Below are 25,714 nucleotides of genomic sequence, written 5' to 3'. Positions count from 1 at the left end.
ATTGAGAGGGGTGGCTGTCTAGCCAGGACCCTCGAATTGCAAACAGTCAGGCCTGGGAGGTCTGAGCGGCCTGGGAGGTCTCCAGCTTCAATGCTAGCTAGGGCAGGCCCTCACAGAGCAGAGGCTAAGTAGGACTACCAAAGGGGAACCTGCTGACCAAGGTCACTCAGAGGAACTGGGGTGGGAGGGATGCTCTGTAAAACCTCCAGCAAGGCCTTCCCTGTAGCCAGACAACAGCTCTCAGGATGAAGAGGCAGAAGCAAAAAGAACTGGCAATCTGATCCATGTTTTGTATTAGGCACTCTATAGTCTTAGGACTCACAGGAAGGACTGGTGACACTTGGGTCCTGTGAAGTCTGCCCCATCATACCCACACACACTTTCTCCCCCAAACCTTCACTTCCTTAGAACTACAAGTGACCTCAAGGTGTCTGGTGACAGGAAGTAGCTGCCTCTCACGCGTGGTTGGCAACATAGCGGCATAATGGAGAAGCACAGGTAGAAAGGCAGACCAAATCCTAGTCCGGATTCTGATGCCAGGATTCCAGTGCTGTGTGGCATTGGAGAAGTAACTAGAGCTCTCTGTGTCTCATTTCTTCAGCTGTAAAATGGTGGTAACAATCCACAGGCTTGCAATGCTGATTAAAGTTGATGATGTCAATAAAGTCTCAGGGTGCACAGTAAGAAATTCAGTAAGTGTCAGTTCTCCTTTCCTTCTGGAATTCCTTCCCCTACTTTATCCTTCCAAATGAAATTTTTAAAATAGGCCTGTCTTCCCAGTAGACTCAGTGAGACTCAATAAATCCTAGAGTAAGGTACCAAGAGAGGTTGCAGAATATGTTTCCCCAGAGTTTTAATAATGAAGCCATCTGAAGTGGCATGGGGTCAGGTTCAAGGCCAATGCTGAGGCCCTTACACCTGAGGGTAAGTGCTGTCCTCAACCTGCTCCTTGTGCCCCAGGGCAGCCCAGTGGCCAGCACAGTTGAGCACTGGTAGACTGCTCCCAAGTTTAGCTTTTTGTCTTTGAATTCCCTGGGGTCTTGATTCCGAAGAGCAGAAAGGGCTAAACATGCGAGGGTTCCCCCTTCTTTAATTTTAGCAGCAGCCGACGACTTCGTGCTGACACAGATTGGAGTGGTTGCCATGGGGACCAGAATCTGTGCCCAGCTTCACTCTGGAGCTGGGAAGGCAGAGTGGGGCTTCTCCAGGGAAGGTGGAGGGTTTGTTTCTACTTTATAGAGGCAGCTGGAGGGAAAGGAAGCTCTCCGAGTCTCTTCTTGGCTGTTGTAGTTGCTTCAGTCGAAGGTGAACAAAAGGGAGCTGAGTATGGAGGGTCACCACCTCCTGGAGATACCCAGCTCTGTGCCTCGTGGCCCAGCCTTCTGCATTGGCAAGCATGGGACCCTCACCCATTACCCGGAGCTGCCCAGCTTCCTCCCACACTCTCCTCCTGGAGCTTGGTGAGGAAGAAGATGAGCTGCCCATAGGAGTCCATGGTCCTTTATCCAGAATGTTTGGGGCCAGTTGTGTTTTGGAGTTCAGAGTTACGGGTGTTTCTAAAGAGGATATGGCACATATGTGTGTACTGTGTGACACCGTCAGTGGGATTCCAGGCAGTGCCTTGTAATCAAACTCATGGATGTTTCTGGGGCAAAACACAAGAATGTGCACATACATGAAGATTATAAATAACCTCGTGTCAGTTCAGGGCAGATCTCACTGCCAGGAATTATGAAAAAGCTTCTGGCATTTTGAGCTTTTTGTATTTGGGAGCTGTGGTTAAGGGTTGTACTTCACAGCCATTTCTACTTTGTTGGCCGTTTTCCTTTTGTCCTCCTGTTTTATTCTCCTACAAGCCTGGGCATTACTACCTCTCTTTAACAGATGGTAAAAGTTGGTCTTGGGATGAGGGACTTCGAGGTTGACAGCAAGCAAGTGCTGGTGTCATGGCTCAAACCTGGGAGGCATAAGTCCAAATTCCAGTTTCTTTCAATGATGCCAGGTTTTATGGAATTTAGAAAAGAAGCGGTTTACTTCCAAATTATAATAGTAGTGATGATGAGAACTAGGATCCTGGAGTGACCATTGTTGGAGCACTGAGGACCAATTGGGTGTTGTGATAAGTGCTTCCATGTTAAGACCTCAAGCAGCTTCACAACCATCTGACACCACAATCAGGCCCACGTCACACATGATGACACAATGTGTGCAGATGACATGACTTGCCTAAGGGACACATGGCAGGGCTGGGACATGAACTGGGGCCTGGGCAATGCCAGAGCCTCTGGACCCAACTCCCACCCTATGTTGACGGCCAGAGGCCAATGATTTTTGAGAAAAGATTGTGTCTCACAATCTAGCAGAAATTTCTGGTCACCATGAGGAGCGTGTGTCATTGCTCTGGGTGGGCCCTGTGTCTGCTCTGGCTGGACTTACAGATGCACCTGAGCCTGGATTAGAGGTTTCAAGAAACCACAATGCTAAAGACTGAATTGTGTCTTCCCTCTTGCCCCCAAAATCTGTATGTTGAAGCCCTAATCTTGGATGTAATTGTATTTGTAGATAGAGCTTTCGGGAGGTCATTAGGATTAGGTGAGTTCATGAAGGTAAATGGTACCACATGAGCACACACTGAGATGGGGGATATCTACAAGCCTCAGAAAGAAAGCTTCCTTCCCATAACCCTGACCTGGGACTTCCAGCCTCCAGGACTGAGAGATGAATGTCTATTTAAGCCACCCAACTTGTGGCACTTTGTTACGCAGCCTGAGCTGAATAAGACACACAGAGACAGTTTCCCTTCTTGAACTCTCCCTCTGCATCCATGCTGGGCTGTGGTAGGCTTCACTGTAGGGGCTGCCACCAAGATGGGGATGAGGGGGTGAGAACAAACCCATCCATTTTCCTGTTTTTATATGGGGCACTGGTCCTTACTCTAGAATATCAGGCTTATCCTGGATGGTCTTCTCCACCCTCCACATGGGGGTCCCTGGAAGCCCAGCACCACCCTAGGTCCAGCCCACCAGCCCGTTGCTGAAGTTAATCTAGCACAAAATCTTAATGTGGAGATAAATACATCCCTCATATCCAAACAAGGAGTCTGGAGTAGAGGGTTGGGTGACCCACTTGAAGGAGGCACAGCTAAGAGGGGCTTGATTTCTATCTCTCCGATCCTGGCAAGTCCTGAGTGTTGCCTCACCTGCCTCTCCCATCTCTTGCTTCCTTCCCAGTCTCATGGCCAACATTTGGTGCAGGCCCTGTGCTCTGGGCCCCCTGGTGGTCTCCCTACCCCATGCTACCGTCCACCTACAACTGCCAGAGAAAACTTCTCAATTGGTGTTCATGCTGTTCCCTTGCCCTGTGCAAGGTGGACTGAATTGTGCCCTTCCCAAATTCATATGTTGAAGTCCGAACCCCTATGTGGCTTAGTTGGAGATGAGGCCTTTAAGGAGCTGATTAAGGTCAAATGAAGTCATTGCAGTAGAACCCTGATCTGGTGTCCTCATGCAAGAGGAATAGAAACCTGAGGTCTCTCTGTCATATGAAGACACAGGGAGAAGGCAGTCATCTGCAAGGCAGGAAGAGGACCTGCACCCGAGCCTGACTCCTGCAGGAAACTTGATTTTGGACTTTCCAGCTTCCAGAACTATGAGAAAACAAATTTTTGTTTTTAAGCCAGCCAGGCTCTGAGTTTTGTTATAGCAGCCTGAGCAGACTAAGACAACCTGAATTCCTCTCCCCCAAACAAGTGTGTAAGCACTTCTTCTGAGACCCAGGTCAAGACATCCCCCAACAGGAAAGCTCCTGCTTCTGTCCCTTTGTGTTGTGTTAAAAAGAACACTGGCATAATCGCCAGAAAGTGGAGGTAACCCACGTGTCCATCAACAATGAATGGATAAACAGAATGTGTTCTATCCATACTATGGACTATTTTTCCACCTTAAAAAGGAAGGACATTCTGACATGGGCCACAACATGGATGATCCTCAAAGGCATTATGTTAAGTGTTTGAGCACTTGAACTGTGGCTGGTCCAAATAGATATACTATGAGTGTGACATACACATCAGATTTCAAGCACAGATTGAAAGACAAAACATGTAAAATATCTCAGGAATAACTTTTTACTGGTTACATGTTGAAATGATAATTGGATACACTGGTTAAATATATTATTAAAATTAGGGGCACCTGGGTGGCTCATTTGGTTAAGCATCTGTCTTTGGCTCAGGTCGTGATCCTAGGATCCTGGGATGGGATTGAGCCCCATGTCGAGTTGGGCTCCCTGCTCAGCGACGAGTCTGCTTCTCCCTCTGCCTCTACTCCTCACCCAACTTATTCTCTCTCTCTCTCTCTCTCTCTCTTTGTCTCTCAAATAAATAAATAAGATCTTTAAAAAATTAATTTAACTTTCTTGGGGCACCCGTGTGGCTCAGTTAGTTAAACATCCAATTCTTGATTTTGCCAGGTCATGATCTCGGTGGCATGGGATCAAGCCCTGTGTTGGGCTTCACAATCAGCATGGAGTCTTCTTATCCCTCTCCCTCTGCTCCTTTCCCCCACTCTCTCTCTCTCCATCTATCTCTAAAATAAGTTAATCAATCAATTAATTAATTATTTAAAATATTCAAAAAATTATATTTCTTAAGAGTTTTTTTTATTGTACCTACTAGAAAGTTCAAATTTATGTATGTGAAATATAAATTTCAATAACAGGTGTGAAAAAGCACTTACAGAGATGGCTCACATTTGTGTCTGGCATTATATTTTAGTGGATGGTGCTTTTCTAGGTGTAAGTTGCTAAAGTGGGTGTGGACCCAGTGTGGTCAGGGACAGAGAAGGCCAGTGTGGGGGGGGGGATGCAGTGAGGGAGGGTGGGGGAGGGTCAGAGACTAGGGATTTGAGTAGAGACGTAAAGGGGCTGATGATGTCCTGCTTTCATCAGCTTGAGCTGCCATAATAGACTAAGTGGCTTACACAACAGAAATTTGTTTTCTTGAGGTTCTGAAGGCTAATAGTCCAAGACTATGGTAGCAGCAGATTTAGTTTCTTCTGATGCCTCTCCTTGGCTTGCAGATGGTCTTCTTGCTGTGTCCTCACATGGCCTTTGCTGGTACATGCATCCCTGGTGTCTCTTCTAAGGACACTGGCCATACTGGATTAGGGCCCACCCTTGTCACCTGATTTAACCTTAATTACCTCTTAAAGACCCTACCTCCAAATACAGTCATATTGGGGGTGAGGGCTTCAATAAATTTTGGTGGGGGAGACACAGTTCAGTCCATAACACAGCCCTAACAGCCATGTTTGTTTTCTGCCCAGCTAGCATGAGGGAAGGTTGCTTTTGGGTAGGACTCTTCCTCACTCTTCTTTCTGTTCTTAGTTTGGGCACAAGGTCAGCAGTGTGTAGCCCCAAATTCGTAGTTGCAGCTGTTGACCCTGAAAATCACCCCCAGAACCTTCTAGGAAGTTTTCCGTGGTCTTCCTGAGGCCTCCTGTATGCTGGCCCTCAAAATCCGGGACCCATCTAACTCTCTCAGCCACCTGAGGATGGGCCATGATGCCCCATGCTTTTCAGGTGGTGCTTGAAGAAATGCAGTGATGTGCCTGGGTCATACAAGGAGAAGAGGCAACTCTGAGGCGTTTCAGACCCTGACACTGTATGGTACTGCTTAGGTTTCCTGACAGCAGGACACAGTTTTCTGGTTTTTGAAGAAACAAGTGAGTCAGACTATTACTTGTAGAAGACTGGACTTCTCATCCCTCTTACCTGGGAGTCAAGGTTGCAGGGGTAAGTGGACATTCTTCTGCCTGTCCACTTGTGGGCAATGAACACCTGTGCTGACCAAGGCCCTGGGTCCTGCTGGACTTCGCTGAACCTCTTCTTACTATCTTCTCTGGCTCTCCCTGGGTGCGTGCCCTGTGTTTGAGGCACTTGACTGTCATTGTTGTGTTTTAGCTTTGATTTATAGCTTAGAAGTGAATCTCAGAGAGGCGAAGGGGCAGGGTCACATGGCCAGTAAGACTCACCCAGTCGTGTCTCTATCCTCGGCCTGTGTGCTCTCTCCAGTGTCCTGTGGTGATGGTGTAGAGGTCAGGCCAGTGACCTGACAGTCAGGATGTGTGGGTTCAAGTCACTTTTCACAAAAAAATTAAACATTTAAAAAAATTTGTTAAAATGCAAGTAACATAAAATTTACTGTCGTAATAATTTTTAAGTGTGTAGTTCAGTGGTATTAAGTAGCTTCTCATTGCTGTGCAATCATCAACACCATCCATCTCCAGAGCTCTTTTATCTTGAAAAACTGGAACTCTGTCCCCACTAAACACTACCTTCCTGTTCCCTAGCCCCTGGCAACCCCATGTCTCCATGAATCTGACCATTCTAGGTACTCCATTAAATGGATTTATACTTATCTTCTTGTAACTGGCTTTGTTCACTCTGGTTCATCCACACTGTAGCATGTGTCAGAATGACCTTCCTTTTTAAGACTGGATAATATTCCACTGCATGGGCATATAGCATTTTGTTTACCCATCTGTCTGATGATGGACAGGTGGATTGCTCCCACCATTTGATTATTGTGAACAGTGCTGCTATGAGCATGGGTGTGCAAACATCTCTTGGATGTCAGTCACTTGTTGATCGGCATGCTGGGATCAACAACACCTGTTCTAGCTACCTGCCAGGATTTTCAGAAGGATAAAGCTTTGGATGTGTGATGTGTATGCAATGCCTTGTGAAGTGTGAGGCACTGTCTAATGTCAGGGTGGGGTCATTATAGTACTTCCCATCCTCAAACTTGATTGGGAAGTGTTAACTTGCACCAAGAAGAAACAAATGAGGAATTTTTTTTTTAATCCCAACCCTGGGAGGGACTTCATTTGGCAGAAGAAGAAACTGACCTAGACCTGAGTTAAAAGGGCTGGCCTAGAGAGCAACTTCAAGGCCAAGTTCTTTGTTTATGCCCAGTCTCTGTTTACTTCCCAAATAGGTTCAAGCAAGGAGATCTTGGCTAGAAATTACTAATCAAGGGGCCCATGGATGGTGGATGGACCCACCATTTTCTTCCCAGAGCTCAAGCCTTAGCCAGCTTCTCTCACTTCCACCCCCAGACATGATGGGCCACCTTGTGGGCAAATCCCTTGGCAGGGCTGGGGTATCATTGAACTGGCCCTCCCCTCCACTCTCTGCCTTGCCTCAGCTTCCTGGAATGGGACCACTGGCCACATCTTGTGGACAATTTGGAACTTCCCCTGTTCCCAGGCTTTGCTGTGAGTGCCGGGTTAGCCTGCAGCTCTGTGGGAGCACTACTATGGTTTCCACTGAACTGCCAGTAGTTTTTCCCAGTCCTCTGTCACCTGTCCTCCTTCATCCTGGGTCTCAGCATGGTTTGTTCTCATCCCGCTCCTAGAAGACTGTTGCCTACAGATGCTCTGGTGGTTAAACTTCATTCAGGAGCAGTTCCTTATCTCCTTGCTGGGTCCTGGCATGCAGCTTCTACTTGACAAGTTCTCCTTGGTGGCTAGGGCCCTGAGGTGGGTTTACCCCCTGTGTAGCACATATCACTTTACTTCTTCCTATCTCTCTCACACTGGACTGTGAGCATCCTGGGGCAGGATTGGTGTCCCAGCGCCTAGCATGACTCTGGCACATAGCAAGTGCTCTGAGAATGTTTGCTGATGGAATGCAAGGCTCTCCTGCTAGACTATACTCTCCAGGGCGGGGGCCTATGATTCAATAATCATCCGCATGTCTTTCTCCATCTCCCACGTCTGGCAGAATACCTGACACAAAACCAGGGCGCAGGAAATGATTGATTGAATAAATGAATGAATCATGAAGCAGGAAGCTCTGTCAGCTCAGGGCACGGCTGGGCATTGCTGCTGGGAGGATCTTGCTGTCACATTATCAATGTCACTAGACTCAACAGTTCCTCTGTTGTATGTGACCATGGGCCACAGGGCCATGTGGATGCTGCCAAGGTGGGGAGACCTGAGGTGGGAGAAAGGCCATAGGAGGCACAGGTACCACCTCAAGCAAGGCTTCTGCTAACTGTAGCTCTCTAGTACCCTCCCTGCCTGGCTCCTGACTTTCTGCTCCTGCTGGAGTGGACATGGAGCACACTTGTGGCTGTGGCCATGTGGGTATCTCAGGGGTAGGACATTTGAAAAACTGTTGTCCCAACTGTTGTCCTGTTGTCCCAAGAATAGGCAAACCTACCTTTTAGAAGGAAACCTACCTTCCTACTCAAATGTCTTCAGCGACTAAAAGTCTGTAATTCCTAACCTCCCATGATATCATCCATATCCATGCTTCAACAATTTTTATCTAACTCTCTTCTTCAAACTAGCCAAGCAGACCACTGTGTGTTTTCTGTGTATCTGGCTTGTTTTCTGGTGGCATTCTGGAACCTACTGCCCAGAATCCTGGCTGAGGGAACGGGCCATAGAGCTCCGGGTCCGCTGCCTCAGAGCAGCTCACTAGTGGCCACCCAGACTGCAGAGTTCCCCTCAGGGCCATTAGCTCTACTCTGGAGCTTTAGTTATTCTGGAACTCCTCGCTCCATGCTGGTCCCTTCCTGTCTGCCACAGGCCAGCAGAACAGCCTCTTGGCAAGGGTTTCTACTTCTTAATCTATTCTCACAACCTGTGATTGAACTATGTGCAATCCCGGCATCAGACATTAGTAGCATCTTTTAATTCTCTATTATTGATGAAAATTTTTAGTCTGGAAAGAAAAACTGGTTTGAGGATTGATTTTCATCTGTTTAATTCATATTCGATATTGATTGGTGCATATGTTAAGTGAAAGACTAAATCTAGGCTGTTTCAGGTGAGCAGGAAATGTTATCACAGAGTGTCTAAGTTTGGGGTACACTTACAGGATCACTGTCATCATAGGGCACCTCTGACAACTGTCTTCCATGTACTGGTGTGCTCCCCCCCATGTTTGACTCTGAAGTCTTTGAGGGTAGGCTGCATCTCTGAATCATCCTTCCAATCTCCCCCAGACCCAGTAGAGTACGTGATACATAGTTGGCGCTCAACCAACCTTTGTTAAGCGCATTTGTTTAAACACACCCTTAAGAGTTCATAACAGTCCTTAATTATTATTCATCAGAAAGGAATCTCAATATTCAAATCGTGTATGTATGTATGAATTCTAGAGGGACTAGGATTCTGGGAAATGTATTGGATACTAATCATACAAGATGATGAATGATTGATTACTCTTCTCAGGAAAATACAGATAGGACCCTGATTTGGGGATATGCTGATCACAGTTTTCTTTTAGCTTATGGTGACAACTTTAGCAGAGAGCTCCTGCCACCATCTAAATATTCTGGCCTCTGATTACCAACGTCCTCCCACCCATACCCCAACCCCACATGTCGTTCCCTGGTGGGTATGTCCCACTCTCCCTCTGCCCAGAGTCCCAGGGCGAGGGTTAGAGAAGCACAGAGTTTTTTCCTTCTTCTTCCACTTGACGTGAGACCTAGGGACAGAAACTCTGATTTGACTCTTGGCCCTACCAGTGCAGGGGCCACCTTGGGCAAGTCTCAGAGCTGCTCTCTGGGTCCCCAGGCCCCCTTGTGGAATGTGGCTGTTGAGGTTGTCCTCCTGCCTCTCTGATGGACGTTTCTAGAATGCAAAGAAGTGGGGTAAGTGAAAGTACGGTGTTGACTGTGAGGGTGATTTTTGTCACTCATGTCAGTTGTCTGGATGTTGCAGAAATTATGTGGGGGCAGAGCCACCACAGAGAGTTCACTGCTTCTGGGGAAACATTCTGGGTTCAAACAAATAATTCACAAACTGGCTTTCACACACACTGTGTTAAAAAACTGAGTGCTTTCTCTGTATTCATAATGTGTTTTGAATCTTACTCTTTTACCACATTTTTAGGTTTTTAGAGGGAGGGAACAGATGCTTTGTCTGGTCTGATTTTCTTGGCATAATACATATATTCAGTAGACACTTAATATCAGGAAAGGAGTCATGAATGAATGCCCTGTGATGTTAACAAAGAGGTGCGTACCCGGACTATTGCCCCCTGGAGAGAGGGCGCTGGGCCATCTTATACTTCCTTCCTCAGTCCCAGCCTGACCTTGGCCTTGTATTAGTCAGCTAGAACATTTTTAACAAAGTTCCACAGATTGAGTGGCTTCAATGGCAAAAGCTTATTTTCTCATGGTTTTGGAGTCTAGTAGTCCAAAATCAAGGTCATTTCTCCTGAGGCCTCTCTCTCTTTGGCTTGTAGGTGGCCCTCTCTGTGTCCTCACATGGTCTTCCCTTTGTGTGTCTGTGTCTAATGTCCCCTTCTTATAAAGACACCAGTCATATTGGATCAGGGCCCCTCCTAATGGCCTCATTTTAACTTAATTATCTCTTTAAAGGCTTTATCTCCAAATACAGTTACATTCTGAGGTGCTGGGGGTTAGAGTTTCAACTTAAATTTTGGGGATGGGGACACAGTTTAGCCCATAACAGGGCTCATCCTTGTCTTTATTAATGTTCTTTCAGTACCTCTGTGGCCCTAACTGCTGAACCATGACCACATGCCTAGAAAGCATCTGGACCTACCCTCTGAGAACTTGCACCTGTCTCTCTGTGTTGTCCAAGTCAGGGCTCAGCTATGAGAATGGGGACATGGTTTCCACAACAAACTTCTGCTTTTACCATGATCCTGTTCCAGTGTATGGGGTGAATTTGCCAGGAAGAGATGCCCACCCAAGTATGTCACCAAAGCCTTAGTGCTTTGCTGCTTATCACGGCCAAGCCTCCGTGTGCCGGTGACTACTGAGCTTTTTGGGTTGGTACCCCAATGGTGGGTCAATTCACTCATTCACTTTTTAATCATCCTTGCCCTCCAGGTGCTCAGTCTAGTGGATTCAGCAGGAGGAATGAGAGGCAATGGGCAGAAAGGCAGAAGGCTTTCATCTTGGTTCTTGGTTTGCCACTAACCTGTGAGATCTTAAGCAAACCACTTAATTACTGACTGCCAATCCATAAAATGAGGTACTCTTTCTTCCTTGCCCACTATGTAAAGACATTATGAGAATCAAATAGAATCATGTATATAAATGTGTTTTGTAAACTGTAAAGTGCCATATAAATGTGTGGAACCTTATATTCACATCTTAAATGGTTCGAGTTCCTGTTTTTTTCTTCCCTTTGGGGTCTAGTAGTGGGGTGCTACCATGTTTTGGGAGGGGACTAGCTGCATCACTAGCCTGCTCACTCACTACACATTTTTTTTAACCACTGTCATGACCAGCATCTCAACTTGCCCCTCTCTGATCCTCTTACCTCACCCAGAAATAGGTCCTAAATCCTCATAGTTATTGATTATATATATGTGAAATCTAGCAAACACATTTCTTTAGCGTCATTGAGGAAATGTGCTCTCTCCCTTTCTTGGAAACTCATGGAACGCACTGATGTGTTAGAGTTTTGGGAGGTTCTGTAGTAAAGAAAACTTGACTCCAGAACTCTACCCACTCACCTTTATTTTGTTTGCTTATTCATACTCTCTGGAACACTGTTTGGGAAATTTCAATGAGCTGATGGTACTTTATCAGGACTTGCCTTTCCATTTAGGTTTAGGGCCAGGGAAGGTGGCAATTGGGATTTGGGGCTCTGGCTTGTACATGTACCCATCAAGGGAGTCATCAGCAGAAGTGGAGGAGAAAGAATTACAAATTCAGCCATCACACCTGAGACATGTGTGACCCTGAGTTTCTGTCTGTCAACATCAACTCCACACAGGGCTCCAGGGAGGGCCTTGCAGGAAAGATGCTGCAGGTAGAGTCTGGGACAGATGGAAGAGTCAGCTTCCTTCAGTGGGAGTTGGGTCTAGTGGGGCTTGCATATTCTGCTTTAGATTGAGAAGGAACACCGGGCACCTGTCAAGACTGAGGGGCTGAGCAGAGTCCTTCCAAATGTTGACTTCTCAGCGAGGTCTTTCAGGGGAGACCCTGAAAAGGTCTTTCACCTCATGAAAGACCATGGGGCCTCTATTCTTTATCCCACTAAGGAGGAACCTTAGAACCACTTTCATTTCCAAGGTGTCACACTTGGTGGCAAAGACTGTGAGGTGAACGTGACAACCACTACACTACAGAAACCAGCCAGTGGCAAGGATTGTGGCCTTGGTGTTAGACCTGCTGGTGGAGGAGAGGAGGAGACCAATACAAAAGGCTGGGTGGTTGCTCTTTGAAGTTAGCCAGTTAGGGACACCAAGTGTAGCTTAAACATGGAGCAGTGGGTTAGCTGTTCCACTGAAAAGTGGCAGCCTGGCATGGGGTGACGGATGAAAGATTATAGGCTTGGAAGGGAGTGAGGGTAAAAGTAGGCATTAACTGCCTAACAGATGCCTTTTGAAGGAAGAAATCAATTATTATCAATGTGGTGGGCAGCCAGGGATTCAATGCACATAACTGCTTCTTGCTGGCCCATGAATGTGTGTGTGTCTGTGTGGGGGTGGTGGTGACAAAAGGAGCAGGGTTTCACATCAGCTGCTGATGGGAACCCGTGTGGGTGTCAGCACCACAAGCACCCAGCTGGGTTGGGGCTCAGCCACAGTCATGGTAGGAGCTTATGTTCCTGTAGGGTTTCTGCCAACCTACTTGCCAGGAATGGGGAGCTCTTCTGTGGTCCTTCTCTGCGAGACAGGCATGGTAGGCAGTCTGTGTTCAGAGAAGAAGTCCGTGGCGCCGCATGTCCACTCATATGTGTGAGAGCCTGGTCCAGCCACCAAGTCAGGGATGCTGGAGGCAGTCATCTCCCTGCAGAGGCTACTGGAGAAAGAGAGGAAGAAGATGCTGTGCAGACAAGGAGCAGACAGAGAAAAGAAAGAAGGCTTTCAGCAGATGGTAAGGCAAAGGGGCAAGAAACCATGGGAAATGTCACAAGAAGTGTCTGTGTCATAACCATCAACATCAGGCCACTAATGGCATTTGGGCAGAACAGTTCATTGCAGGGATAGTTGTTCCTTGAGGAATGTGCAGCCTGTCCAGTCTGCCCCAACTATATGGTAGGAATGCCCCTCACCCAGTCAGCAGGACAGCCAAGGCCACCCTGCTCAGCTTCCAATGCCCCCATGCTGCCTCTGGGTGAGAATGGTCACCAAGGCCCCTGCTATCACCAACAGTTTGAGCTGATGGAGCTGTAAGTCCCCTCCATGCAGAGCAGAGGACAAGCACAAAGACCACAAAGAGAAAATGTGCTAGAAGGGGCTGTTCAAGTTGGGACATTTCTTCCAAATAAACAAGCTGCTGTTGAGTCAGGCACTGACACAGACCCTGGAGGCTTGAGGAGAAGTAAAATCTGACTCTGGGGCTTCAAGAGCTCAGGGTCCAGCAAGGGAGGCAAATAGACGGCAGACATATGACACCCACTCAAAATACCGGGTTAGAGGTATAGTAATGTATCTGTTAGCATGCACGCAGCTTCAAAAACAAATAGACCCTACAGGCCTGGTGACTTCACCCCATAGAAGTTCATTTCATGCTCATGGAGTGGTGGGAGGTGAATATTCCTGCTTGGTGGGTAGTCCTCCTCCATAACCCAAGTCTGCTCTATCTCTGCCATCATTGTCACCTATATCCAGGTGGCATATAGAGAGGCACATCCACTTCCTAAGTCTTGTCCTGGAAGTGACATATACCACTTCAACTCATAGCCTCTAGATCTAGCCATGTGGCTACAAGGAGAGCTAGGGGTTGGGGTCTAGAAATAAGAGGAAACGGAATGTTGGCAAACTACAGGCTGTCTCTACCTCCAATAAGTACAGGCCAGGGGGCGAAGCAGCCCAGAGGAGGGTGGTTTTCTCACCTTGGGAAACTTTAGCTTTAAAGAAATGTCTCTTGTTGCTCTGTTCTTATCTAAGATAAATAAGCCTTCACTACATAGGACATAGTGAGTAAGCCCACAAAATACTGGAAATGTTTATGATCATGTTAATACTAAAAAGGACCACAGGGATCGTTCATTTCAACTCTTTGGATCTTAGAAGGGGATGCTCATGCTTGGAAAGGAAATGACTTGGTCAAGATCACCCAGATCAGTGAGTTCCGCGCAGGTCACCACAGTGGCTGGTCCAGGTGTCCGGAGTTTGAGGGAATCCAGGGAAGGATGAAAGTTCGAACCACATTGCAAATTTATTGCAGAACCTCAGACAACCATTCGGGCCCTGGATCTTGCCTCTGCAGGGAGAGTCAGAGCCATGCCCTTCTCAGTCAAATGACTTGGGTGCCTGCGTCATTCTTCCCACACCAATAGCTGCTTCTTCTACCCCTCGCTAGCCTCCATCAGTGCCCTAGCATCCATGGCTCACATGAGCCATCTCTTGCACTGGAAGAGACAGCACCGTGCAGCTCTGTTCCCACATTCATCCTGGCCTGGGGCCTTGTCCTTTCTTTATGATTCCACAGGCACCTGTGCAGCTCCACCCTGTACCACTGACTCAAGGCTCCAAGCAACAGGAGGTAACTCTTGGCTCCTGCCTCTGATTGCTGAGGGTCTAAGGGAAAGAGGCAATGACAGAACAGAGTGACCAGCTTCAGACAAGGAGCAGGCTCAATGCAACCCAGAGGAGGGCAATTTAATTCCACATGGCAGACCAGGGAAGACTCCCTGAGAGGAGCCAGCTAAACTGAGTCACATAAAAGGAACACAGAGCAAAGGGGTGGGAGAGCAGAGCAGAAAGAGGCAGCACCTGTTCACACACCACAGAGCAGGAGAAACACGGCTTGTGTGGGCCACTGCTGTATTCACCCCAGCCTGTAGCTGGTGGGGGCTGGCCATGTGGCAATGGCCAGGCATCCACAGAGTATGAGGATGTTGCTGATGAGAGATGCAAATGGAAGTTAGATAGAGGGGAGCTGAGCTTGGTCTTGGGGGCAAAGGATAGCAGTGCCTGAGGGTCTCTAGGGTCAGGGCCAATAGACTTCCTGCACTGTGGTGAAGGGGCATGGGGCTCCTTCCCTGGGCTTGGAGGGACTGCTGTGTGCTGATACCTGTGGCTCAGGTGTGCCTCTCATGTTCTCTCCCCCAATGCTTTGGGAGTAGGGATGGCAAGGTTAGGGTCTGAAGACCTGGATGCATGTCCTAGGTGAGCCTGTCCAAGCCCTAGTTTCCTCATCTGGAAAATGACCACAATGATTATAATACCTCATTAAAAAAAAAAAGAGTTGGATAGCTTTAAAAATTTTTTTAACTGTAGTAAAATGTACGTGACATGAAATTTACCATCTCAAGCATTTTTAAGTGTACATTCAGTAGTGTTATGTATAGTCACATATAGGTTATAGTTACACAATATCTCTAGAACCTTTCCATTCTGCAAAACAGAACTCTGTTCCCAATAAATGACAGTTCCCCAGTCCTTTCTCCCCTGCTCCTGGAACCAGTAACCACCATTCCACTTTCTGTCTCTCTGAGTTTGACTACTTTAGATCCCTCCTGTAAGTGGAATTATGCCGCATTTGTCTTTTTGTGACTGGCTTATGTCATTCCATGTCCTCAGGGCCCATCCATGTTATAGCCTGTATCTGGATCGCCTTCTTTTTTTTTTCCCTTAGAGAAAGAGAGAGAGGAGGGACAGGAGGAGAGGGAGAGAGAAAATCTTAAGTAGGCTCCATGACCAGCACAGAGCCGGACACAGCACTTGGTCTCACAACCCTGAGATCACAACCCGAGCTGAAATCAACGGTCGGAGGCCCATCTGACTGAGCCACCCAGGCACCCCTCGATTTCTGCCTTTTTGAAGACTGATTAACAACTGTACCCCAATTTTTGTGTGTGTGAAGTTCAAAGGGTAGTATATGAGACAATGATTGTAAACTCTAAAGTGCTGTGCACATGCTTCTGAGGAAAAGCTATTCACAGGAGTGGCCTCATTAGCTGGTAGAGGAGATGATGGGACAGGGGGCTGACTTGAGCTGGGCCCAGGAAGTAGAAAGGAATAGAAGGAGGAGGTGCTGACAGGCACACTTAGAACACCGTGGTCTCAGCTGGTGACTACAAGATAGCCCAGACAGTGTCATCCCTACTGGATAGAAGGGGAAACTGAGGCTCAGAAAGTTTAAGCGGTGTTTCCAAAGTTACAGAGCCAGTCAGTAGTAGAGCTGTGATGAGAACAGAATGCTTCTCTCATTGCACAGTCCGATACTCTGTGGCTTCTGTGCCAAAACAGGAGAAGTCTTTGTTTATACAGGACAAAAATGTCCTGCAATTCTGAGGAAAGAAATGGTGGGAAACAAAGATATTGAGCAGAGGAAATGGGAGGCTGAAAATTGGCCGTGTAGAACCGGCAGATACTAAGGTCAGTTTGAGGATGGGGATCAGGGACAGAAGGCTGCCCAGGATGCTGGGATGTGTCTGCCCCGAGCAGAAGGTGAGGAGCGGAGGGAGTTGTTTACAGACAAGAATGGCTACTGACCACTAATGAATCCACTCATAGGACACCCTGGAGAGAAATCGCAAGGCACCTTTGCAGTAGAAAAAGCCAAAGTCAGGGTACACAAAGTAGAATTGACACAGAAAGTAGTGGGGTACCAAAGAAACTGAGAGTTTAACATGGGGGGCAAGATGGCAGAGACCTCAAAGAGATCCCTGCTCGACCCACTTCTTCATTGTTTATAGCTTGATAAACTGAAGCTTGAAGAGTCACTGACCCAAAAACCCAAGTCTCCTGGCTCCAAATTCAGAGCTCAGCCCTGACTTGGTTCCATGCTTACTGGGCACCACTATGTGCTTAGTTTCTAGGGAATATGTAGAAGAACTCACTATACCTTGAGGGACATCTGCTGTGTAATGACATGTGAGGAGCCAGATGAGTGCTCTGGGATGTCAGCGGAGGAAAGTCCAGGTTCAAGGCTGATATCAGAAAGGACTCCGTGGAGAAGGTGGGACTTAAACTAGCCTTGGAGGGAAAGATGGAATTCAGGTGGAATGTGAGGAAAGAGGAGGTCATTCACAAGCCAGAAAGACAATCCTGTTAGATGTAGAGAGCAAGGGAGGTTGTGTGTCAGCTGTGATGGTCTGGGACTAAAATAGTCAGGGTCAAGTAGAAGCTGGAGAGAGACATTCTCTGACAGAGGTTCCCCTATGAACTGTGTGGGGAGCAGAGCTGGCAACATCAGAACTGCACTAACAGTCTCAAGAATGGTATCATCTTTACCATGTGTGTTACTAATGTGTGTTACGGAAAACATCCTGCAACCAGCATGCCAGAGCTATGACTTCCTAGAATGACACAAAATTTATTAAATAAAAATGCAACTAAAGAAAAAATATGTAAACAAGACTACAGTTGGTATGGCTAGTATGGGGGCCTATCAACCTCTTGGTACCCAAATGACTGAATCAAAGGGTAAGGGAAAGTCACATTGGAGGCAGAGAGCTGGTAATAGGATGAAGCCATTGGACAGTAGAGTGAGTATTCCAGGAATTTGAGGATTATATGATAAAAATCCTTGGAAAGTTCTTTCTAAAGATGAAGGGAAATGATAAGTCCCATGGGATAACATCCTTTCATTGTTCATGATTAGAAGACCATCATCTCTGCAACTACCATTAGGGAAAATTCAGTAATATTCCCTTGTTTCCATCTTTGCAGTGGGTGCTGGGAAGCTCAGAGCTAAGTTTTGTACTCAATTGTGTTCATTACCTTCAGCCTAGCTTTTAAAAGAAAGTTATAATTATTTCTGCTTCTACACATATATCCCCACTTAGCATGTCTCTTGTCTTTATTTTTATGATAATGATTTTTTTATGTTATGCTGTGTCATATCCTTTTAGCAAATAGGCAGGAAATAAAGAAATATTTTAGAAACATTTCCATGGCTTTATTACAAGAGTAATGAAGAAGCCAGTCGTGTACAGTATGCTTTCTAATATTAACCATTGGAACCTTTGTCACATTCTTTTTCTGCTTTGTCATTAACTCTGCTTGCATTGAAGTTTGGGGTTCAATTTCATGTTCAATGACAGTAAGTATCTTTAGTCTTGGATACACAGATCTATAGATCTTGCCCCTTCCTTAATAGGTTCACGGTCTTTCATAAGTTATTTTAGCATTTTTGTGCCTTCCATTGTTATTACAGTTCTCTTTGGTAGTGCCAGGACTCTGAACACCCAGAAGAAAAATAGGAACGAAAGGATGGAGTCTGCAAGTGTCTGAAATGTATAAAGAGATTTGATAAACGTTGACATGTATTTCTTACAATGGCAAACACAGGAATGCTTAAGGAGGTAAAACTCGTGAACAAATCATGACAATCCTCGTAATATACTTTTGACTGAGTAATTTATTTCCTTTACAAATTGTTGATGCTTCTTTTCTTCAAAAAAAAGTTGTTTTTTTTATTACCCCCTCTTAGCATGACGGAAAATTAGGACAGGGGAGATCATAAGACAACGGGCTACCACCACAGGAGGCAGGAGAGTAAGAATGGTAATGACCAACTAATTTTAATTAGTTATCCACATGGCTCGACTTAACTATGGCAGAAGTGAACAAGAACCGAAAGGGAAGCTTGAAAGGAGGGAATGTGTCTCAGAGAGTAAGTGGGGTGGTGATTGGGGTACTGGGAAGGGAGGAAATACATGGAAGGTGAGAGAAATCATTTCTTGGAAAAAAAACAGCAGCAGGGCAGAGGGAAGAATGGGACGGGAGGACTTGAAGAAGCACTGTGGAGAAGTGATGCGTGAAAGGGACAGAGCCAAAAACACAGTATAAATGGAAGGGTTGATGCACGTTGCTATAAAAGGCAACTTTAGAAGGTTGAGTGAAATAGAAGGTTACAGCAAGGCATTCAGTAAGCTTTTTGTCAGACCCGACGGCAAATTCAGAAGATTTTAAGGAACATTATTAGCTCAAGGAAAATGTTTGAAGACAAAAAGATGCATTCACTCAATCTCTAATTGAAAAAAAGGGAGGGGTCCTCAGTTAGGTCTGAATGTCTGGCAGAATGGTCACTAAGCGGGAGAGTAGAGGAGAAGTGATTAGTGAGTGTTCATGGCCAGGTCCAAGTTGCAGCTGGGGATGGGTGGGGGGTGGGGAATGTTCCAAAAATCCACACTGAGCCAAGTGTCTGTGGATGTTCCCAGCCTCGGGCCCTTCTCTGCATATTCTTATTTGCTCTTACCTGTACAATCCATCCTGGCCTGGCTTGCCATGTGTCATGCACATAGTGGGAGCTTCTTTACTTAGGCTAATGTTGGACACTGCGATAGATAAATGCCAGAATGTTGATGGCTTAACAGGATTTCAATTTATTTCTTGTCCATATAGGAGTACAGTGGGCTCATTCACGGGGAGCCTTCCAGGTGATTCTAGAACCTATTCCATTTCCATCTCTAGCCAGTGCATGGGGAAAGACGATGGACAGTTACTCATGGGAGGATTTTACAGGCCGGGCCGGGAAGGGATGCTCACTTCTGCTCACCTCCTGTTGGCTAAAACTTGGTCACACTGATGGCAAGAGGCTGGGAAATGCAGAGTGGCTGTGTGCTCAGGAGAGAAGGAGGAACCGTTTAGGTAAATAAATAGTCGTTGATGTCACAGTGTTTAAAAAAAAGTTTGTTCCGTAAAAAAAAAAAAAAAAACCTCAAACTTTAAGACCAGATCTCATTAGAGGGTAATTCTGTTTATTACTGTGGAATTCTTTCCTATTTTGAAGGATTTAGCCAAACTGCTTTAAATAGAAACTTTCTATCTTTAGTGCATTTAATCAGTCTCCAATCCCCATTTTGTTTGGGTCTGATGCTATACCAGGCACCCAGAGGAGAGGCAGGGATGATGAAGTGACTCTTGACCTCACAAAATCAGAGGTCTTAGTGCCCGCACATTTGATTAATAGGTTCTGACTGGGGGATTGAGGGGAGTGGGGCTAACTGAGGGAACATGCAAATCCAGGCATGAGCCTAGCCAGCAACCTGATTCTGTGTATAATCTTCTGGTTGTAGATCATGTGTTTACCTCCTACATCTCCTAAGAAGCCCTGAAGCTTCTCCCCACCCTTTGGCCTTGACTCTCCAGATTTCCTGGGTATATGAGCGAGTATTTTCTCCTGATAGCCCATACCACAGCCTGTGGCAAGCGCCTTGTACACCCTGGGCAGTGACTTTCCAGCTGGAAGATTCCTGCCCAGGTGAGCCTGGGTGTGAGTCACTGAGACCGCAGGATGGCCCAGGTGCCAGCACCTTTTCCTCCTCCCTGTCACCCTTGCAGACTGGATCTAACTTGCTGTCCACTCTCAGGGCTGTTTTCTCTCAGCAACCTGGTTATCCTGGCCTGTCTGTCCCATGAAATTCTGGGTTTTCAGATTGCTTTCCTCTGCATGTGTTAGTCTGCTGCTGTCCTGGTTTCACCCCGTTACAATTCCTGCCTGCTCTTCAGAAGGGGGAGCCTGGCCAAGGGATGCGGGCTAGGGAGCTAAGAGCAGCAGCATCTAATCCTGGCTGTGTCCTTGCCTGACCCATGCACACCGACTCAGACTTGTTTTAATGGCCTCAAGTTAAGCCCTTGCTCCCCCAGCCAGCAGCTCTTCTCTGCCTTCTCTCTTCTTCTGCCTAGGCTCCCTCCTCCACCTCCATCTATGAACCAAGAAAGTTGAATGGGCTCAACGAGCCCTCAGCTACTGCTCCTGGATTTTTAATCTGCTTGCTCCTCTGGGCTCCCACAGCACCCTGGACAGGGCCCTTCAGCTCTAACCTTGTGTGGTATGTGTATGTGTGTTTCCTTCTCCCTGATTGGGGTTTGGAGTTCTCCAGGCAGGACAGTTTTCCACTGTGCATTGAATGAATGAATGCTTAAGTGGACTTGCATTGAGGGAGGATGGGAAGAGGTTTCTTTTCACCTACCTAGACTTGGAAGGGGCAGTGCCTGATGGGCCCATGCTTCTGCCAAAAGGAACGGTCAGATGGTGGCTCTGAGTCAAATTGTCTGTTCACATTTTTACCAGCTCAGAACTCTAAAACCAGGACTTTCCAAGTATAGTCTTATTCTGCTTTAGCCTCAGCAAAGAGTCTTCACCATCTATGGTTTGAACATGGTGCTATAGACCCACTGTTTCAGTCGGGAACTGGGAGGTGGGCCATTTCTAGTCCCCTCCTCTGGGCGGCCATTGGCAATCAGAACACCAGAGTTTGTCCTGCCTCCAAACCTGGGCTCAGAGATCTTGGTCCAGTTGTTTCTTCTCTTTGAGCCATCATTCCCGTATCTGTAAAGTGCAGATAATCATATTCACCATTTAGGGCTATAAATAGGGTTGGTGTCAGGATTGAAAAGGTATTTCCCTTATGGTTCATGGATTGTCATTGAGATTACAGTTGACCCTTGAACAACATGGGTTTGAACTGAGTGGGTCCACTTACTTGTGGATTTTTTCAATAAATATATTACAGTACTGTCAGTGCATTTGCTCTTCCTTATGATTTTCTTAATAACATTTTATTTTCTTAGCCTATTTTATTGTTTGAATACAGTATATTTAATACGTATAACATATAAAAATGTGTGAATTGACTGTGCATGTTATCAGGCGGCTTCCAGTCAACAGTTATTAGTAGTTATTAGTAGTTATGTTTCTGGGGAGTCAGAAGTTATACATGGATTTTTGACTGCCTGGGGGAATAGATGTCCTGAAGCCCTGTGTTATTCAGTGGTTGCCAATATTTTTAATTGCTTCTCCTGGACTATAAGACTTGTTCTTTGCTCCATCCTCAGAGCCCAGTTCTTGTTGCAAAAAGTATTCGTAGACTATGCTGCCAGAGAAACACCAAACTTAGTACTTGGCACACATACAGTAGTTACAGGTGTAGTTCCTGCTCTTTTTGTATCCATTTCCTAGAATATGAGTCCCTCTTTGGGCAGACACAGTGACCGACTCTTTGTCATCCCTTATAACCTCTTCAATCCTTGAATCTGGGGGGAAAAAAAAACCCAAACAAACCAATAACAATACAGAAAGAAGCCCCCGGACACTAACAGATCCAGGACAAGCACTTCGCACCACTACCCTTGGAGAGTGTATGGGGAACAGCCCCATCTCATGCCTAGTTTTGGCACCTTCAAGGTTCCTCAGGCTTCCTCCTGCAGAAACAGGAGATCTAGACACAGGTGCTGCCCAGGGGAGGTCTGTAGGCTGCCAGCTTGACCTCTCTCCCCCAGTGGCTGTCCCTCCATCGCTGCCCACTCTTGTGAGCCTGGGTGAAGGTCCTTCCCCTTTGCAATGGCAGCCAGTTCCCTTGAGGCCAGCGCTGAGGGGTGGCCTTTGCAGGAGGTTACTCAGCGTTATCCCCTCCTGTTCCTCTCCCCAACCTCTGAGCCTGCCTCAGGGCTTGTGGCTGCAGGGTGGAAGGGCAATGAAAGTGGTAACGCCAGAAATGTACACATCAGAATGTCCTTCATTTTCAAAATGATTTTTTTTTTCCTGAAATGAATTTTAATCTAGGCCTTATCATCTGTACCTGGCACCGTCTGAAACGGGTTTCCTGAGTTGGGTGAGACATTGGACTAGAGAGACATTTGGTAAAATGCTTCAGACCCGTCCTGTTCACCCAGCGTGATGCTACAATAGCAACAAGCCGTGTTAAGCGCCACTGTGTGCATTACCTCATATAATCCTTAACGCCCCCTTATAACATAGACACTGTTACCAGGGTCTGTGTTCCAGATTTGGTAGTAGGTACTGCTAGTCTTTACAGGGGGAGCCGAACCGGAACGCGGGCATTCGCTGGTGCGGTTGGAGTGAGCGCAGCCGTGGAGGTGCCGGAGGGTCGGCGGATTCCAGATGTTCTGGCCTCGCGCCCTCCGCGCGGGTCCCCTTCGCGGTCCCCATCCCAGTCCCCCTCCCCGGCGCCCCTCCTCCCAGGCTGGCAGCGGCCTCCGCGCTCCTGGAAGCGGAGCGGTGTTTCTCTCGCACGCAGAGCCTGGTTTGTAAACAAACACTGGGGCGGGCGCCGCCGCCTGCGCAGCAGATGGCTCCGCAGCTGCCCGCCCGCCGGTCCCTCCCTCTCTCCGCAGCGATGAGGACGCGCGGGGCGGGTGGCGCCTCCCAGTGCCCAAGGCTCCAGGGATACCGTCCCACCTCGTCCTGCAATCTGGAGGCTGGAGGGAGGGTAGCGCGAATTCCGGGGCTCTGAGGTGCTCATTCTGTTTATTCCTTCCTTCCTTCCTTCCTTCCTTCCTTCCAATGTGCAAGGACCCGGGTGATCCCTGCCTTCACGAATTGAAGGGAGAAGAGCAAGTCAACAGGTCATTGTGGTTCAGCGTGGAGTACTGACTCTGCGGGAGGCCAGAGAACGCTAAGCCTTGGACCATTATAATGGGTCAAGGAAGGCTGCTTGGAGGAGGTGTTGTGGGGCTGAGGGAATGGGCAGCAATTAGGCAAAGTGGGAGAAGGATAGAGAAGAACTGTTCCAGATGCAGGTAAGAGAGCTTTTTGAATATTGGAAACAAAATCCTTAAGAGGAGGAATTGGTTCTGAAAGAAGGAGCTGGAGGTCTGTCTGAAAGCAGTAGGGAGCTATTAAAGGTTTAACGCACAGGGGGAGGCAGGGCCCCTTCTAGGTTTGGGCTTCCACCTTCATAAAATGAGAAGGATGAACTAGAGGACCTTCAGGGATGAGCTCTGGAATGTGTATTTTTAGCAGTTTCCCCAGGTGACTCCTGATTAAGGCTTGAGGTTCCATGGTCTGGAGATGGCAGAAAGGAGGTGAATAATCACCCGTGCTACACTGTGCCACAGAGTGCCCTGAGCGTGTGGGCAAACTCTGGCTGATAGCTGGCTTTGTCAGTGTTCTCAGACTCTGGTTCACGCTTGACCACCTGTGGGAGCTTTGAGACACATCCCCTCCTTGCCCCCTGCCCCAAGAGTCTGAGCCAGTGGAAGGATGGGTCTTCATCATTTTAATAGGCTCCATAGATGGTTCTGATACCCACCGCAGTTCAAGAACTCCATAGTTGTCGTTCATTGAAGGATTTAGCTAAACTCTTGTTTAAGTGCCTGTGCCTTAGATGAACCCAGTGAAAGCACTAGCTGAAGGTGTCCACAGAGCATCGCAGAGAGCGAAAACATTAATGAAGAAACTGACATAGGCTACACCATGGAGATATAGCTTGCAAACATCATGTTCAGTGAAGGACCAGACGTAAAAGACCATATATTCCACAAGCCATTTATATGAAAGGTCCAGAATGGGTAAATCCATAGAGATAGAAAGCAGATTAGTGGTGATCTGGGGCAGGAAGTAAGCATGGGGAGTGACTGCTAATGGATACAGGGTTCCTTTTGGGAGTGATAAAAATGTTCTTAAATTAGGTGGTGGTGATGGCTGCACAATGTTGTGAATACGTTAAAAACCACTAAATTAGGGGCGCCTGGGTGGCTCAGTGGGTTAAAGCCTCTGCCTTCAGCTCGGGTCATGATCCCAGGGTCCTGGGATAGAGCCCCACATCATCGGGCTCTCTGCTCAGCAGGGAGCCTGCTCCCCGCCCCTTCTCTGCCTGCCCCTCTGCCTACTTGGATCTCTGTCTGTCAAATAAATAAAATCTTTAAAAAACAAAACAAAACAAAAACCCCCCACCAAATTGAACGCTTACCTCTTTTTAAATTAAAAAAAAAAAATTTAAAAAAGAAGTCATCCTATCAGGACACAGGCTAATGGGTCAGTTTTGCCCTTCTCTACTGGTGGTCTCCAAGGAGGCTGTCTTGCACTGCCTTCCCCAGCCCGTGGGGAGATGTGGGGAGCCATGGTTTTTTTCCACTTGTGGCAGTTGCACGTGTCACTGCTGCTCCTGTTCCAAGGGGAGACTTGGTCATGTGGCCACATCATGCCCAAGAGGGGCTGAAAAATTCAGTTTAACTGGGCAGCTGTGTGCTGAGAAAGAAGGGGAAAAGGATGGACTGAGGTGGGGGGCTGAGCAAGATAAGAATCTTTGCCCCAAACAGTAAATTGTACAACAATAGTCACCTCTCCTTTGGTTATTTATTCTTGCAGGTATTAATAATAATAGCTAGCATTTGTACAGTGCCAGGCCCTGATTTAAGTTCTATATGCACATCATTTCATTCTGTTACTTTAAAACTTTATGACATATTAATATACCTATTTAAAGACAGAGAAATTGAGACACAGAGCATTAAATGTTGCCCAGGGTTATATAATCTTGTATATGTCTGGCCAGTTTCACTGAGCATGATGTTTTCAAGATATTTCTCTGTGGTGTGGCATGTGTCAGTCCTTCATTCCTTTTTATGGCTGAATTATACTTCATTACGTGTGTGTACTAGATTTTGTTTATCAATTCATTGACTGGCTTGTTTCCACTTTTTGGCTATTATGAAAAACGCTGCTCCAAACACTCGTGTACAAGTTTTTGCATGAAAAATACATGTTTTCAATTCTCTTGGATATAGAACTCGGAGCAAGCTGCAGGGTCACATGAAACTCGAGGCTTAACTTTTTGAGAAGTTGCCAGACTGTTTTCCAAAAAGGCCACACCATTTTATGTTCTGAACAGAGCTGTCTACACAGCCAGACTGTCACATACGAGAGAAACCAAATCATAGTCTGTTTGAGCCATTGTCTTTAGGGGTGTTTTTGATACAGCAGGTCAACTCTCACCCTAATATATCATTCCACTGAATCTTCTTACCAGTCGCGAGAATAAAAGGCACAACCACAGTCCATGCATCCATTCAT

General features: G+C 46.9%; 1 protein-coding gene across 1 annotated transcript in view; it reads left to right on the top strand.

Moving 5' to 3' along the window:
- XKR6 (XK related 6) overlaps positions 1-25,714 on the top strand; it is a 294,560-nt gene that overhangs the window by 125,973 nt on the left and 142,873 nt on the right. The window lies entirely within an intron of this gene.

The sequence above is a fragment of the Lontra canadensis genome, unplaced genomic scaffold, assembly GCF_010015895.1.
Source record: "Lontra canadensis isolate GAN:19392208 unplaced genomic scaffold, GSC_riverotter_1.0 scaffold10, whole genome shotgun sequence".
Taxonomy (NCBI): Eukaryota; Metazoa; Chordata; class Mammalia; order Carnivora; family Mustelidae; genus Lontra; species Lontra canadensis.
This window is presented reverse-complemented; position numbering and strand designations above follow the sequence as displayed.